Consider the following 17,500-nt stretch of genomic DNA (forward strand, 5'->3'; position numbering starts at 1 on the left):
GTGTTTTTCAGATTGCTTGAACGCATTAATTCTTGTAGATCTTACCAAACTTGAAAAGACAGGCAGAGAGTATGCATACTAGAAGGAAATGCTAATATTTATGCTAGAAAACAGAATTAGTGTCACAGAAGGAAAAATCACTCCTCAATAAATGGCATTAAAAATAATTTTTTATCGTATCTTTTGAAAAAAAAAAAAAAGGAAATACAAAATTCTTTACCGGTCTAAAAACAACATTAAATGGTGACCAAATCCTACTGCCATCAAGGAATTTGCAAAACTTTAGATTGATTACCTGTGAAATTGGATATAACATAATATCAGACCATTTATACTGTTCAGTATCCTCTGGTGGCTCATCTATTATTGAGAAAGTTTTTCAAGATTTTCGGTGATCAATCTATTCTGAAGAAGTGTTTTAATTCTTTCATTCTACCTTGTTTAGAGTATTGTTCTCCTATCTGGTGTTCAGCTGCTGATTCTCATCTTAATTTGTTGGACAGAAACTTACGGTCTATTAAATTTCTTATTCCTGATCTAGATATTAATCTCTGGCACCGTCGTTCAATTAGTTCAGTATGCATGTTGCATAAGATTTTTCATAACTCTGACCATCCTTTACAGTCAGATCTCCCTGGACAATTCTATCCTGTTCGTTATACTAGGCAGGCAGTTAATTCTAATAGCCAGGCCTTCTCCATCACGAGGCTCAATACTACGCAGTACTCTAGAAGCTTTATTCCAGCTGTGACCAAGTTGTGGAATGATCTTCCTAATCGGGTGGTTGAATCAGTAGAACTTCAAAAGTTCAAAGTTGGAGCAAATGCTTTTTTTGTTGACCAGGCGGACATGAGTCTTTTTATTGTTTATTTATGACATATTGGTTTTTGATGTTGTTAATAGTTAATATATGACATATCTGTTTTGACGTTGTTACTTATTTTAGAATGATTTATTGCTAATTTGTTCTCTTCATTTATTTATTTCCTTATTTCCTTTCCTCACTGGGCTATTTTTCCCTGTTGGAGCCCCTGGGCTTATAGCATCTTGCTTTTCCAACTAGGGTTGTAGCTTGGATAGTAATATTATTATTATTATTATTATTATTATTATTATTATTATTATTATTAGTATTATTGTTGTTGTTGTTGTAGTCGTTTGTATTATTATTATTATTATTATTATTATTATTATTATTATTATTATTATTATTATTATTATTATTATTATTTTATGTTATTATATTTTGTATTATTATTATTATTATTATTATTATTATTATTATTATTATTATTATTATTATTGTTATTATTATTATTATTATTATTATTATTATTATTATTATTTGGATGAAAACAGGGGCTACTTCAGTGGCAATAATTGTAGCTGTCTTCTCGACAGCTCAGATGACCTAATTTTATGGATTACTGCATTCTGCCAGTAAATTGAGATAAAGTTATACTTCATGGTTGAGAAGTCAAATTCAGGATATGACTTAGTGGAGTATTTAATAGTAAGTTCACAATTTAGGTAAAAAGAAAAAATTATCAGGGTCGCATTTGGTGAGGATCACCTTTCCTTAAGCTGTAGTGGAAAGGGTGAAAGGATGCTTGCAACGTTCTTTTAAATGGCAATGCTGGTTCATGAGGAGAGGTGATAGTTTTACATTGGCCACTTCCTGCATCATGGGCCGAGCAATCAATAACGTACTGGGATCGGCGAATTTTCATTTTTTGAGACGCTCCCCAGCTAAGCTTTATCTCCGCTTACTTATAGGCATTGAGGGGACTTCTTGTTTTGCAATAGTTGAGCTTTGATTGGTGGATTCGCTCATCAAGATAGCATCATTGTTAGGCGAGTTGTTTTGCCACTGATCAGAGTGGTCTTGATCAGGGACATCTTTTTCACTATTCATACTTTTGATATTGTTCCTATGGCAGAAAAGGAGCTGCAAAATCTCTTGGGTCGAATGAAGGGAAATTTTTTCTTGCTGTTTGACAAGAACCTCCAGGATCCTAAGTCTTCTGCTGTCAGGAGCATGGCTGATGATCTTAGGTCTCTTGACAATCTCCTCAAGTTTGATGTTGTGGCTGTCAACCTGAAGGGTATGAGCTCTTATTTGCCTTTTGCTGGACATGGCAGGACAATCTCTTAGACAGTCACATAGTGGTCATTCCTATGTATCGTCCAGGACGTCCTTAAACCTGGCATAGGTAGGAATATACCAAATTTGACAGCTTAAGGAAGTCCTGAGTCCACAGATCGGGGTTGTTTCTCAATATGAAGGACCTCATCTTGTCCGTCTAGTAGTATATTGTGAACGTGATCTTGGTGTTCACATCTACTGGGGAGACGTGGTTGTGGGTGATGTTCCACACTGATTTCTCGTGTTTCTGGTATTATTCGTTCATATATCCTATAGGATAGGTTGATGGTCGTGGGTGTGCCCTCACTTCATTGATCACCTTGGTAGCAAGTGCTGAATGATAGCTTGACCTCGTCTTTATTTGCTTTTTTGATTAGCCATTATTCAAAAGTACATCCGTGTTCCTCACACAGCCTCTACAATTTTTTTTACACTCCAAGAAGTCTGAAATCACTTGTATCAACACCACGTGCACTGACTCCACAGTCTCTACAACATTTACAAGGCTTCTAGAATGTTCAAATCACTTTGCTTGCACTTACAGCACAGCGTCTATAACGTTTACAATACTTCCAAAAGGCTAATATCCCTGGCTGCAACACCATATGCACTAGCTGCAAACCCTTTGCAACGTTTATTACGCTTCCAGAAGGCTAAAATCACTGCTAGAACATTGAATAGGCAGATTCTCTACGTTATTTGTGCGTGTCGGCCCAGGAAGAGCAATGAGTCAGGGCTCTATGAACGTAGACCTTAAAGGTAGTAGTCTTATACCTGGCAGGACATTCGGTTTCCCCATTGAGAAATAAGCCAAGGTTGATGGCCTTGGTGTAGAAATGGGTGTTGTATCCTGAATAATTCAGCGAGATGAGGACATCTAGAAAGAGCAGTTGACCGTCGATGCTGTGCTCCACAGTGACCCTAAGGGAGCTGCACTCCTCAAACGCCCTACAATGAGTCTTTATGTCCTGAATGGAAGGAGCCATGATGAATAAGTCATCAATTTGCCCCACGTTTACATCAGGTTGATGTATATGGGAAAAGATCATCTCTCTGACAATTCCATGTAGAAGTTAGCGATGAGCACACAAAGGGGGGAGCCGATTGGCCCACCATTCTTCTGTATGGATGTGTGGCCCATCTGGATGCTGAAAGGGGCTTTCCTGGTACATTTTTCAAGGAGAGTGCGAAGGGCCTACTCAGAAATGTTCAGAGTTGGGGTAGAATGGTCCTTGTAGACCCTCTCCAAAATCAGGTCAATCATAGCTCCAACAGGAACGTTTGTGAAGAGGGATACTACATCCAGAGAGCAATGGTGTCAGTACTGAGGTATCTCTCCAGGTTTAAAAGTTTGAAGGTCATTCATGAATGGCAGAGGCAAGGACAGTGACATTACCCTATCAAGCAGGACAATACCATACTGACCATAAATGCATATGATCAGCGCCCAAGCCCCTTTTCCATCCAAGCTATAGTCAATTCTTTTTAGTGAGGCAGATTTACACTGACTTGCAGGGGTGCCCCTTTAGCTCGGAAAAGTTTCCTGATCGCTGATTGGTTGGACAAGATAATTCTAACCAATCAGAGAGCAGGAAACTTTTCTGAGCTAAAAGGGCACCGCTGCGAGTCGGTGCAAATGCGCCTCATTAAAAGAAATTGACTATAGGACCAATGAAGGTCAGTCAATGGCCTCTGATGACTCAGCAGATAGACCTATAACGCTCCCTCGAAACCCACATCCTTCACTTACAATGATGGTGAGGTTGCAGGAACTAAAGAAGCTAACGAGTTTGAGGGGGCTAATACACCAGTCAGACGTTCACTAGTCAGGGACATGGCACCATCGGCAGATGAGGCAACACTGTATCTGGTAGGAACATAAGGTGTTTAGGATTCTATATAGTTTCTTCGCCAGGTAGTAAGTAAACATTGGACACTGGCTAATGATAGACCTGAGTGGGTTGCCACTTAACGGTGCCATACAAGTGGAGGTGGACGGCGTTAGTGGATGCATTTATGGTCTCAATCGTCCTGTTTGCTTCCCTTTTGATCTTTTCAATGGGATTGCGGGAGAGTTTTTCAAATTTTGAGGTGTCTGCAAGTATCAAGTCGAGCTAACAGTAGTATTCTTCTGTGTCAATCAAGGCAAAGGCGGCAGTCTTGTCCACTCTTCGAACAGTCACTTGAGTTTCTTTCTTCAGTTCCTTTGCTGCCTCTCTCAAGTCACTTGAGACGATACCACAACTGTAGCTTTCACGTTCGGTGAGAGCTTCGGCTATGAGCAGGCATTGGAGGTCGTCAGTGGTTCTAAGGTACCTTTCTTTTGGTGGCAGTGGATAGAGTCGATCAGGAGTTTGACTTCTACCCTCTTGTCCAAGGGCCCAGGGTGTGAGATATAATGACAGTTCAGCCCAAGTGAGATGATTTCATCCTGGGGGCCAGTGGGGGTGTAGGACAATAAGTTTATATATTCCTGCCTTTGTTCAGGGATACAGAGCTTACCCCTGTTGATGTTTATGAGTTTTCAGTGAATGGTCCACATCCCCTTGATCCACTCCTGGTCCTTCATGGTGCAGAAAGCCTGGCAGTTATTGTCTGGATAAGCCAAGGCACTGTAGGACAGGTGGATGGACTCATCTAGTTGGTCATCATCATTAAGTTCACTGTCGGTATCATTGCGCTGGTCGTCGCCATTTTCAAGGTTTCCTGTGTCCACATCAAGGCGACTGGGGTCTTGCCTGATGTTTTCTCATTCCTACTCCAGGCAATTCTGGTGCTCAATGAGTTCCACCTTAACCATTTTCTTGTTAGAGAATTGTTAAGGAGGAATGGGAAAGCATCTATGATAATGTTTTTGTAGGACCAAGAAGACTTTGAATAGACAAAACAAATCCTCAAAGTCTACATCAGCGTCTTGAAAATAGAGTAAAGACTCAAAAATCAATAGAAAATATTACCTATCTGGTACTATTTTATATATAGAGAATATATTACTCCCTAATCCTCCAGTAGAAATTTCTGGGACATATGGGAAACTATGAGGAATTGAAATTATTCATAAATTAATCATCTCATATTCCTATGTTTCACAAGGGTCATTGCTTGGTACTTCTGGCCCATTCCCGAAGAAGTGTGTGCCCTAGACCCAGAGAACTCCTTATAACACCCGATTAGAAAGCCACCTTATGTGTCTTGCATATTTCCATAAACAAAATGCTTCGGGTAATCCAACTGGAAATAATTTTATGAATAAAAAAATTCACCGAGATGCATAATTTCAGGCTGTAGATGGTGCCATTGACCTGTCCAATGGAACTCTTTACTCAGCAAAACAAACTTTATTCCTGGAATTGAGCAATGATTTAGCAAAGCTTTTTAATCTAAACTTCAGCAATAAAAATTTCTACAATAGTAATCAACGAGCAGTTGGGGATTTTACTATTGTTTTATGTTTTTTAAAGTGTGGTCAAGATATATTTTGTTAGAAGTTACCAATTAGTTGCATTGACATCTTACTTATACAAAAGCATGGAAAAGATGGCAAAAGTAAGCCTGGTATTGTACTTAACTTGGAAAAGAAAGATTTTCTGTCTTCTTTCTAGAATATTTTTCGCTAAATACGCCCACGGATATCCTATTTCACCTCTAAACCTCTATTTGCTAATCGTTCATTGTCAAGCATCATCATGTGACTGTAATTTCTTCATATATAAAATGAATTTGATACTGTTTGGAGGCATGTAACAAAAAGCTGTGTTAATCAGGATTAGGATATAAATTGCCTAATAATATAGATATTTTTCTATCTAATGGATATTTTCAAGTGGATCTGGGAAGGAGTCTTTCTAAATATAAATTTCTATATTGCTATTAAATAATTCATCCTCATTTTTTTCCCTACAGACATTTTGCATACATTTGTTTCTAACCTTTCAATAATGTTTTCAAAAAAAAAAAAAGAAAAAAAAAATTATATGTTGCGGTGGGAAGAAATCTCCAACTTATTATATATTGTAAATTTATAATCAAATGGGCATATATTAGCTGCTTGAAGTTTTCTAGAGGCAAAAATGTTGTCATTTTCGTCTGTCATATTCCAAGAGTAACAATAAGATCTTGAAAGCAAATGTCAACAAACTGCTTGAACTATGGATTCCTAAGTTTTGGATTGATATTGACCATTGGCTGAGAAGATCCCAGATCATCAACTATAGGGAATGATAGGCAATTATATCTGCCCAGAAACCTGTAAACATTTTGCTGTTATACGTCAATGTGTAGGAAGTGCTATATGCTAAAAAGGCTTCCTATATCCAGTGTTTTTCAAACATTCAATGTTGAATGGTTTTTCTGCTTTTATGGGGATTAACTTCTTTATCATAATCCCAGCAGCTTCAAAGAAAAGCAACATTTAATCAATCATAGTAACCCTAGTAACTCTGCCATGAAAATTGGTAAAAAGACTCACTTTGAAAATACCATTGTGGCATAGAGAACATTACGAGTGAAGAGTGTAGAGGCATCTTTACGGAACATGTTGAACCGCATGGTGATTCTCGTTATATTTTTTTTTTCGATGGCTCCAAGTTAAATACCGGTATTGGGTTTATAGTTTTCAATATTATTTCTACTATGAAATTGTGTTCATCCAACTATTTATCCCGATCTAAATAGTTAATATGTAAAAAAAGGAAAAAAAAATTGAATTTTTTCTTCTAAATCTCAGTTTCATTTTGAAAATATTTTTATGTCAGAAAAAATACCATACAAATAATTAAGAAGTTTTGAGGCCTCTTTAAGGAACATTTGGAACTGCAGAGTGATTCTTATTTTATTTTTTACGGATAGCTACAAGTCTAGTACTGCGGTGTGTTTTAGCTTCCTACGCTATTTTCAGTTACAGAGTCATGCTTCCTGTAGGAGCCTGTAGTTTTACTGATAAATTACGTGGGATTTGCCTTCTATTTAAACAATAATATCCATCGATGATAGCATATAAAGTACTTTATGTGATGCCAAAGGTGTGTTGCAAGATTCACGTAATTTTTGTCTTGTTTTTTTTTCACATTTTGAAATGGCTTTACGTTTTTAGTTCAGAGGAATCAAAGTGCATGTAAGAGTTAATAAAATTAATAATCGAATAAGATAGCAAAACGAGAATCGTTTCCATGGAGGACACCAATCTTATGAAATAACTCCATCCCTCCATCATACCAGTTATATAGTCGGATATGTGAAGGTGGAATGATTTTCCGTTGCCCAAAATACCATATAAAAGGTAACAAAGCCACGTCTCCCAGGAAGTATTGTAACATATTTAGTTGATGGGAGATAGTATTGTGCCGTTGAAGGATATGCCATATACTCCTAACCAATGGAATCTTGATAGCAGTTGAACGCCAGCAATATTATGAAGATTGTATATCTCCGATGACTGTAGAGGTACTGGCAAATGAGTGCCCGAACCATGCATTCCTCATAAGTCAGTTTCCAATGTAAAGAACGAAGTAGGGAAGGTATATACAACAGTATGTGGTGCCAGTGCACCAAACTTAGTTTTCAGACTATTATATTTTAACTAAATATTTTATCTTTTATTTTAATTCATTCTTGAATATCTTAGTCTTTATTAGCTTAAAATTTTTCTAACATTTTATCATGGATGGTCCCTTCTTCAGAGTAAATTGCCATAGAAATCAGGAGGCCAGATAGCCCCAAATAACAAGAGAAATCTATGACCCCTTATTTCCAAAAAGTCGCATGGGTCCCATTAACACGTGTTCTCTCAAAATCTTGGACTTATTCTCGCTATTGAACTAATGAAGTATATTCAGACCCGGTAAAAATGACAATTATCATATGAAAATTGAGGTCTTGTTTCTAATTAAATTCTCATCCCGTTTATGTTCTAAGAATTGAGGGAAATTAGCTTGATAAATATCCCAATGTCAACGTAAGCTGTCATTTTCTTCGCCTTTTTTATCAACAATACCGAGAGAGAGAGAGAGAGAGAGAGAGAGAGAGAGAGAGAGAGAGAGAGAGAGAGAGAGAGAGAGAGAGAGAGAGAGAGAGACCGTATATAAAATGTTAATGCAATTTTTTTGATCTTCAGATAAAGGATTTGATTATTGATTTAGTCGATGATTAGGTACAGAATAGTCTAGAAAGTTCTCTAGTTTAAAATGTTTCCAAAATAAATCCTCACCAACTCCCAACTTATAGTTTTATTGAATGTGAGCTTTATTGGTACATGGGAATAATCAGGTTTATTATAATTTTTTCTATTCTATTGTTAAATTGAACTAATCACTTATTATTATTATTATTATTATTATTATTATTATTATTATTATTATTATTATTATTATTATTATTATTATTATTATTATTATTATTATTATTGGAAAAGCAAGATGCTATAACTCCAAGGGGTCCAACAGGGAAAAATAGCCAACTAAGGAAAGGTTATAAAGAAATAAATTAATGATGAGAATGAATTAACAATAAATCATTCTAAAAACAGTAACAACGTCAAAAGAGATATGTAATATAGAAACTAAAAAAGAGACTAATGCCAGAATGGTCAACATAAAAACATTTGCTCCAACTTTGAACTTTTGAAGTTGTACTGATTCAACTACCCGATTAGGAAGATCATTCCACAACTTGATCACAGCTGGAATAAACTTCTAGAATACTGTGTAGTATTGAGCCTCATGATAGAAAAGGCTTGGCTTCTAGAATTAACTGCATACATAGTATTACGAACAGGATGGAATTGTCCTGGAAGATCTTAGTGTAAATAATGGTCAATATTATTAAAAATCTTATTCAACAGGTATGATGAACTAATTGAAGGATGGTGCCAAATATCTATATCAGGAATAACAAATTTAATAGACTGTAAGTTTCTATCCAACAAATTAAGATGAGAGTCAGCTGCTGAAGACCAGACAGGAAAACAATACTCAAAACCAAGTAAAATAAGAGAATTGAAACAATTTTTCAGAATAGATTGGTCACCGAAAATCTTGAAAGACTTACTCAAAAAGTAAATTTTTTTATACAATCATAAGAATTTATATGTATATATATATATATATATATATATATATATATATATATATATATATATATATAGATATATATGTATATATATCTATATATATATATATATATATATATATATATATATATATATATATATATATATATATATATATATATGTATATATACACATATATGTATATATATGTATATATATATATATATTATAAATATATATACACACACACATATATATATATATATATATATATATATATGCATTATATATATATATATATTTATATATATATATTTATATATATATATATATATATATATATATATATATATATATATATATATATATATATACATATGTACACACACATATATATAATATATATATATATATATATATATATATATATATATATATATATATATATATATACATACTGTATATATATGTGTGTGTATGTAGCCAATACACACGCACACTCACACACACAAACAAACACACACACACACACACACACACACACACACATATATATATATATATATATATATATATATATATATATATATATATATATATATATATATATACATATATACATATATATATATATATATATATATATATATATATATATATATATATATATATATATAGATAGATAGATAGATAGATATGTAGATAAATAACTAATGTATGCAAACATGTATATAGACCCTTATGTATATATATATATATATATATATATATATATATATATATATATATATATATATATATATATATATATATATATATATATATATATACATATATATAATATATATACATATATGCACACGCATATATATATATATATATATATATATATATATATATATATATATATATATATATATATATATATATATATATATATATATATATATATATATATATATATATATATGCACGTATATATATATATATATATATATATATATATATATATATATATATATATATATATATATATATATATATATGCGTGTATATATATATATATATATATATATATATATATATATATATATATATATATATATATATATATATATATATATATATATATATATATATATATATATATATATATATATATATATATATATAGGGCTTATATATTTTATTAGATGCCCATAGATATTTTATTTCAACATATGGGGCTTATATATTGTTTTTGGTTCCCAAAAACCGTTTTTTTTTTATATGTTTTTAAAATGCAAATGTTCTAGAGTCTCTTCAACTACATATAACTAGCGTACTGACCGCTTTTCGCGCACAACACTATTCCAAACAATTTTACTCGTTCGAGCCAATGAAAGGGCCAATTTCAAACGGCTCTAAATTGCAATTTTTTTTTCAAAAAAAAATAAGGAGTGTTGTCTGGACATGGCAAAACGTTCCTTTTGAGCTCCATATGTCTTTGCCTTGACCTACGCCAAACAAAGATATTAATGGCGATAAATATCATCACCGTAACGCTAATTGCTGCTAGTAACACGTAGAAACGAAGATTTGCATAAGTCGGTGACGGGTGGTCCATCTCGGTTAATTTCATCAATGCTAAGCCACTCGTGCGTTGTATAGGAGAGGTAAAGATGGGATTGTAGTCGACAACGTGAAATTCGCGAAGTAGGCCCGTTATCTGATGATAGTGTTGATTCCTCGGACCGTGTAATTCGTGAACATACCGATGCAACCATCTCTTGCAACGAACATTTGGGAATAGGACGTGGTTCCCTCCGGGCATGATACATTGAAGCTGGCCTTGTCGTATCGTATCCATGAGCCGTTGTTCAGCCTGCAATTGAACTTATTATCGTCAAAGGGATAAAGTTTTTTCAGACAATTTTCATATGTATGGGAGAGAGCACTGTTTAGCACTATACCTAACTCGCATGAATCCATTGATTTTTTATGGAATTCAAAGGAGTCAGCTGTACATACTTTATTATTCATTGCTTCCGAACAGTGAGTTAATTTCTCCTAGTCTTCAATGACCGTATATGTTTCCTTATCAGAGGAAGTCAATACGTGTCCTGTCAAACTGGATATTACTGGGCTTGAGTTATTTGTCATGAAAGTTGGGAATGTTGATATCTTGTATGATTGCCAGGCATCGGAAGAATCAAAGGGTACTGTAATCATAATCCTGTAATTTTCAACGCTTACTGTAATTAGGCTATAATACAATTCTAACCTACGTGCGTCTAACAAAGGAATATAACCTATTTTCTCCCGTCCGTTCTCCAAAATTAACGTTAAGTCTTTTATTGGCAACAAATGCGGTGAGAGAACACTTTTAGTTGCTAACGTAATAGCTTCCACATAGTCTTTTGATTTCTCAATGAAATGTGCAATTTTATTATGGATATGATCTATTTTTGAATTATAGTGCGTTAACGTTGCCAACAAGTCTTGTACTTCCATAATCTGACTGATATTACTAGAATGTTCGTTCACCAAACTCATAATTTAATTGATTGAAGTTAACTGATTCCTTAGTTCTGATAAAATTAATTCGTTTTCATGTGTTAAAAACTCAATTTTCTTATTTTGATTACTAATTTTAAGACGATTTGAGATCCCTAGCCTAAACTTACTACAGATCCAAAGATGTTTAGTGCAGCAAAAATAAATGGGTTACGTCTTTCAAGGTTAGTGTGTCTTACTGTCCACATCAGAAGGTCACAAGCCAAAGATTCTGCCTAGTAAGTCTTATTTTGCAAGTGTTGTGAAAGCATTTCTGCCACTCTCATTGTCGGTGCAAACGAACTCTCTGTTTTAAAAGGAAAATGTGTTTTATGCATTTCATTTAATGAAGCAGCAAACCTTGAAATGTCACTCTTTAAGCTAGTGACGTCATTCTCTGGGAGAAAAATAGCTTCCATGCATACTTCTATAACTATATTGCTTGCAGTAATAAAAACGTCTTCTGTTCTCTCTACTATAGTGCCATATTTAAAATCTATACTTTTAGTTTCAGAGCTCTTCCCACACGAAAAAAATGTCTGAGCGAACAATATCGCTCCTAACAATAAAAACTTCATCTTGGAAACCTGCAATGAGAAAAATATATGTAATTATTCCTGTATTAAGAAGAAAAAAAAATCTTAACATACATATATAAGTTTCATAGATAAAAAAAAATTTCCCTCACTTCCTTCTTTTATATTTTAATTTCTTATGTGAGCCAACGGTACAATTCTCTCATCAGTCAGTTGGGATATGTTTTGAACTCTAAATCTATTGGCCGTTAATGTTTCCAAAATGTTAAATGGGCCTTCAAACCTAGGTGTTACTTTGTAATTAAGTCCTTTACGTACATTTACCTGTATGTATACATTATCATCCACGGTATATGTTTTAGTTGGCTTCGCTATTTTATCATGATTCTTTTTCATTATGATTTGTGATTCTTCTAAATTCTTTCGCATTTATACATTCCTTTAAAGGATTTGATAAATTAGTTGTAGGCGTTAATACATGGAAAGGCGTTCTAACTGGGGTACCATACAATGCCTCGTGTGGCGACATTTTAATTGATACATGATATGAGTGATTCCGAGTACTTAGTACCACAGGTTTTGCAATATCCCAGTTGGGTTCTGATCCCCTTAGTGTTAATTTTAATATGTTTAAAACCTTCCTATTTGCTCTTTCCACTAGCCCATTCGACTCTGGGTGATAGATCATGGTATTGATTTTCTTTATGCTAAGGAATTCACACAATGAGGTAAGGAAATGATTATTAAATTCTCCACCCGAGTCTGAGATTATCATGTGTGTAATTCCATGTTTACAAATGTAATACTCGTAAAACTTCCTAGTGCATTCAATCGCAGTTTTAGTTTTAAGCGCTATCAGTTCTGTATATCGAGTCAAAGCATCTAAAATCACTAAGAGGTGCTTATTTCCTCTGTCTGACTCGTAAAATCCCGTTAATAAATCTAAATGTATTCTTTCAAAGGGTTTATTGGGCAGGGGATAAACCCCCAGGCTGACAGGTGTTTTTATGTGCCCTTTGTTTTCCTGACAAGTGCGACAATTAGCTATGTTTTTTTTTTTTATATCTGTAAGTATCACATGCCAATAAAACAATGATTTGGCTTTCTTTGACATTATGGAGAACCCCGGGTGTCCATGCAATGTATTTGCATACAACCAATTTAGGACAGTGGATATAAGTGAGATTGGTACCACTACCTGGTCGTTAGTCACATGTGGTGTATTGCGGGTTTTCCTTGTCACGGATCTACACAGAATATTTTCCTTGATTATATAATTCTGCTGCGTATACTTTATATATTCCTTTTCCTTACGATTTCCTTCCAAAGCATTTATGATTTTTTCTAATTTCTGATCTTTCCTTTGCTCAGTCTGTAATAATTCAGCACTCCAGCCCAGATCTTCCTGTTCAGATACATTTTTAACAATAGGCATGGATGTTAATATATCTATTAATTCAGCTAATGGCTCCGTATAAGATGACACGGGGATGCGTGATAATGCATCAGCAATGATATTTGCTTTCCCAGGTAAATACCCGATTCTCGCACCAAAGTCTTGGATGATCAAATGCCACCAAGTTCGTTTGGGGCTGTGACTAAAGGCTTTAAAGAAGTCGGTTAGGGGTTTATGATCAGTAAGAACCTTGACAGGATAACCGTATATTATGAACTTAAAATGCACTAGTGAATTAACAATAGCTAGCCCTTCCTTGTCTATTACTGCATACTTACTTTTGGAAGTTCTCAGTTTTCGTGAATAAAAAGCTATCGGGAAAAACTGTTTGTCATATTGCTGAAGCAATACCCCACCTACTCCTAAGTCTGAGGCGTCTGTTGCAATGAAGAATTCCTTACCGAAGTCAGGAAATTTTAATATAGGAGAACTACACAGTTCATCTCTCAATGTATTAAACACCTGTTGATGCTGCTCAAACCATAAGAAATCTACGCCCTTCTTCTTAAGATCAGTTAGGAAGCGGCTATTATTGAATAATTGCGTATAAAACGCCTGTAATATTCACTACGCCCCAGAAATTGCTGTATTCCCTTAACATTAGTGAATATCGGAAAGTTACGGATAGCCGACACCTTATCGTGGACTACTTTGAGACCTTGGCTAGACACCGTAAAACCTAATAGACTAATTCTGTCTTGAAGAATTCACACTTATTAATCTTTACCCTTAAGTTATGCTATCTTAGTCTCTGTAGTACTAGTTCTAGTTTATGTAAATGTTCTTCTAAGGTATTAGAAGAGATTACAAGGTCGTCCATAGAGGCATGCAAAATATCCCCTAGCAAGTCTCCAAACACTATGTTAATTATTCTAGTAAATGTTATGGGAGCACAACGTAAACAAAAAGGCATACGCAAAAATTCATAATGTCCCCTGGCTGTGCTGAAGGCAGTGTATGGGATACTATTTTCTTCTAATGATATCTGATGAAAACCTTTAAGTAAGTCCAAACTGGTAAAATATTTGTTCTGACCCAACAAAGATAAAATATCATCAGTGCATGGTACTGGGAATCAACTCTTTCATCTAGCATTTTACCTACTTCATCATTTATCTCATTCTGGAATTTCAAAACAAGTCTGTACGAGGGTACATAGATAATTTTCTGCTTGTCCTTTAACCTTATTTGATGTTCGGTAACATCTGTTTTTCCTAAGGATCCATCCGTAGTGGAAAAAACATCCTGATATTCAGTTAAAAGTCCAAAAAATTTCTGCTGATTTTCCTCTTCTTGAATGTCTTTATTAATTTAATTTTTAATAGATTGCAAAAGGGATTCATCCGCAACTGATTGAGCGTGATTGATTTCAGCGACGGTAAGAATACGATGTTTATAAACGTCTACATCCAAGATATGTTGATTTTTGTGAATTACTAAAGTGGTATTTAAATGATTACAGATTTCAATATTACATTGTTGTTTTGAGCCGACTGTATAAATAGCTTGTGTGACGGACAATCTGTTAGTTTTCAAAGTGTCAGAAAGGATTAATATTTCAAATCCCGGCAACGTTTTCTTTACTCGCACTGTTAAATTTGAAGTTACGTTCGGCTCGATAGATTGCGTGCAAGATGATATTACGGGTGAACGAGAATTCTGTTGGGTCGCGTATATTATTTCTTTATTAATGAGACAGGTGATTGGTTCTTCAACGTACATCACTGTTTTATTTTTCGTCTCCTTTTTATCCAAAACTGATTTTAAGGTATTAGAAGACTTATAGAATTTTTCTTTGATATACACACCGTGTTTGGCAGGGGCAAAGATAATGTTTTGATTGCCCATAGACGGGTATCCTATAATTACAGCTGGATATATATTAATGTTTTGTACAACGACAAAGATATCGGCAAACGTGCGCTTACTGACCTTGTACTGAATATGAGTTACGCCTATTACATTTAATTCATTATTTCCTATACCCAAGAGCCTTACTCCAGACTTCTCTATAGGGAAGTTCGAAAACAACAAATGATGTGTCCTCAAATCCATGATATTACGGACTGCCAGAGTAAAAAAATAATGTAAATGATCTGTGTTCTAAATTTACAGCATATAATGTTGGTCGTAACTCATTTTGGCTTAATATTGTTTGAATTTGTTGCAAATCTACGGGAGCCTGCACTGATTTATTAGATTCGGCCGTGTGTTTCATAGGAAAATCTATTGCCTCACAATGATCTGATAAAACATTAAATGGATTATTTAATACTACTGATGTTGATTTGAATGACCCAACATCACTCTCTTCCCCATTGGAGTTAATTATGTGGTATTTGCTTTGCTCTACACATTCTGAAAATTAGTCGGACTTTGCGAGTTCTGGCTAGACAGCCCAGGATCAGAGTTATTTGAAGCACTATTTGTTTGATTTTTTTATTTTGAACTGCATTGACGTTTGGCTGTTTCTTCTCATTGAACTGAGGATTTTTCTTTTTATTTCCATTAGGGAATTGACTGTGGAATTGACTGTGTGCTTCTAGGATTCTGTTGTTGATTACGCGAGTAGCATCGACTATATGAATGAGTTGAACTATTATGTATCAAACCATATCACCTTCTGCAGTCTGCAATCAAGTGACCTTGACGTTTGCAATTATAACACGTCATTCCTGCAACTTGACTATTATTAACTATGTTTATTTGTTGTGGCTTAGTTTTATTTTTTGCAAAAACTTGTGTAAACAAGGGATCAAGATCAGTACACTAAGACATGTGTTTCTTTATCTGTTTATACACATCCAATTTTGTACTTTCGGGCGTTAACTTTTTATCAAAACACCGCACTAAAGCTTCTGGCAACATAATTGTCATGCAGGTTAAATACATTAATCGTAAGAAATCTTTCATGGCGATGTTATCTCTAGTAACCCAAGTGGAATTACCTAAAATATCTTGATACTTGTTTAGCCTATCGGCAATGAGAGCTGCTCTCTCTATAACATTAAGCCGAGTCATAGTGGCTTGATTAAGTGTATTTCTTAATGTTAAAACTACATCTAAGGCTTCCTCACCACCACAGACCGCACATAGCCTAGCTTTGAAATCGTCCCATGTAACTGCCTCTTCAAAGGAAACTCCTCTCAGATACGCACTTGCATCCCATCCCCTTTAGAAAAGTATATAAAACTTTTAGCTTCTTGCAATTGTACAAATGGGTCTATTATATGTTTAGCATTTAAGTGAGCGTCAACGAAAGAAATACAAGACTCGACATTCTGAGGTAAGAACTCTTTGACCCGACCTTGAAAAGGAAGGATAGCTGAACGAGCACTTACTAGGGTAACTACAGGAGTGGGGATGGGGTTACTTGGTCCGGGATTTACAGGAGGTGTCATGTTTACTTTACTTTTTTTTTCATCTCTATATGAATACAGACATCTACTGCATAAACGCATAAGCACTATATAATAAAGATATGTTGCAGATTATAACAAAATCCACCAAAACAATGATACTAATATAAAGATATTTCCCGCTTTTGAAAGAAAACAGAATTAGCACAGAGAGAAAAAAAAATTCTAGACTAGAATTCAAAGTTGAATACAGTTTCCTGTAATGAAGGAAATATGAAGATTTGCAAACAACTCACCCCAGCAATAATGGAAGATCGCTCCTGATAACATCACTTCACTGCCTAAAACTGAATGAATAAAAAAATGTACTTAGCTTTCAGTATATATGGGCAAAGGGCGATGACGTCATTTCCTCTCTCTCT

The sequence above is a fragment of the Palaemon carinicauda genome, chromosome 21, assembly GCF_036898095.1.
Source record: "Palaemon carinicauda isolate YSFRI2023 chromosome 21, ASM3689809v2, whole genome shotgun sequence".
NCBI classification, from domain to species: Eukaryota; Metazoa; Arthropoda; class Malacostraca; order Decapoda; family Palaemonidae; genus Palaemon; species Palaemon carinicauda.